The 1765-nt window shown below is 40.8% G+C and overlaps 1 non-coding gene across 1 annotated transcript; it reads left to right on the top strand.

Moving 5' to 3' along the window:
- The first annotated feature begins 1083 nt into the window (after positions 1 to 1083).
- LOC147640105 (small nucleolar RNA snoR134) lies at positions 1084 to 1239 on the top strand. Its single transcript, XR_015263312.1, has one exon. It is a non-coding gene; the product is annotated as a small nucleolar RNA snoR134 (small nucleolar RNA).
- Positions 1240 to 1765: the final 526 nt, after the last annotated feature.

The raw sequence follows: 1765 nt of genomic DNA, 5'->3' as shown, positions 1-1765 counted from the left end.
ACTTTGTCTCTGGCCAATCTACCACAGCTCTAGCACCTTGGTTAGGTCAGCTGATATTCCAAGTACTCAATGTGATCAATGAAAAAAGTTCACTTACTTCCCTTAGCAAAGACCTTATGCTTTCCTGAGGATTTCTAAGACCTTGCATACATGTTTCTCATAATCGGTAGCATCCTTAAAGTAGACTAGAATATCGTCAAAGAAGCCATGAACACAATCATCCGGGTGTTCCCTAAAGATTTCTTGCATTAGTCAGTTAAAGAAGGTAGCATAAGCATTCGAGAATCAATTAAAAGCTTGAAATCTGTACCTTGATAATTTGTGGATGTTGTTTGAATCACTAAGAACTATCACTTTTCTCCTTGGTACTCTATTGTGGTGTGAATCTAGCCTCACTCTTGTTCTACCTCATTAGCAATGGTGATAGCTTTGAGTATATGGGCTCTTCCTCTAGGATTTCCCCACCTTTAAGTACTTGATTGTTTTAAATCGAAATAGCAAGTCTTGATTGATTTGGGCAAGATGGCCTTATTGTTGGCATTTGAAACATCTATTCTCTCTAAGAAGTTTGTCGCACCTAAAATGTTTGAAGTCACACAACCTGTCAAGCTCGCAAAAGCAATACTAATTTTTGACAAGAAACCTATTTTTTATGTTGTATATTCACTCAATGTCCGTTTATGTTGTATATTTGAGAGAGCCATGAGGAATAGGAAAATGGGCTACTACCTGAGGACCATGCACCCGCATTGCTAGGCCCTTTCTTTGTCAACACAACACCTCCATCTACCCTTGTGTGCACCCTTGAACTCCACACTGTTAGCATCACACACAAGATAGACAAAAGCTGTTAGCATCACACACAAGATAGACAAAAGCTCGCCACAACAAAGAGCAGAGAGAGATCACTCTCTAGAGTTGCCTTACTACACGAATGTTGATTTGGGCATTTTGAACTCACCGTTTGACAAATCAACACGGATGCCTTGTGTAAGGCCTTGTGGGCGGACGCGTCTGAACATATGACGGCCGAGCGAAGCCCTAGGGCACATAAACTCATAGTGCGTTGCGGTAGTGGAAAGGATGCACATGTGTTACCCCGGGCCGCTCTGATAAATTGAATTGCAAGGGGGGTGATGCGGCCGTAGCAGTGTGCTACAGATAATTCGGTGCTTCGTGTTGCAGGCTCTCATGCTTCTATCTCCTCATGTTGCCTGTGTCAAAGAAAGTTCCACACCCTTCATTTAGTATTCTCTGCGACGCCCGGCGTCTCCGATGATTGGAAATACATATTGCTTGATTGGCTACGCCTGTCGTTGTAGCCATGGAAGCGTGCGTGTAAAGTTTTACAATAAGAAAATTTGGTCTGAGGAGACGCCTTCTGTGCCTACCAAACATGTATTAAGCCATCTTTATAAGTGTTTAATTAGACTGTTTAATCAGTTTCTGTACTAGGGCATGTAAGTTGGTCCATGTCGTCTGTTGCCATAGCTTCTATCGTTGTGAAAGATGTGACCTAAGATATCTCCATTATTCAAGGTTGGATTAGAATAGACAATGAAAGCTTAATATTTGGGTTTCTAGGGTTGATGAACCCTAAAGTTTTTCAAGGATTACTTAGGGTTGTCTGAGAGGAATTCAAAAATTTAAGCTATGGTTCTAAAGTCACGGTATTTTCTTACAATATTTTGGAGGTCTTGTTCTGAATTGTAGAAAGGATATCCTAGTTTGAAATGATAGTTTTAAAGGTTGAAAACTTTGTGTT

Source organism: Cibotium barometz, chromosome 3 (assembly GCF_041138505.1).
Source record: "Cibotium barometz isolate CiBa-2024 chromosome 3, ASM4113850v1, whole genome shotgun sequence".
NCBI lineage: Eukaryota > Viridiplantae > Streptophyta > Polypodiopsida > Cyatheales > Cibotiaceae > Cibotium > Cibotium barometz.
This window is presented reverse-complemented; position numbering and strand designations above follow the sequence as displayed.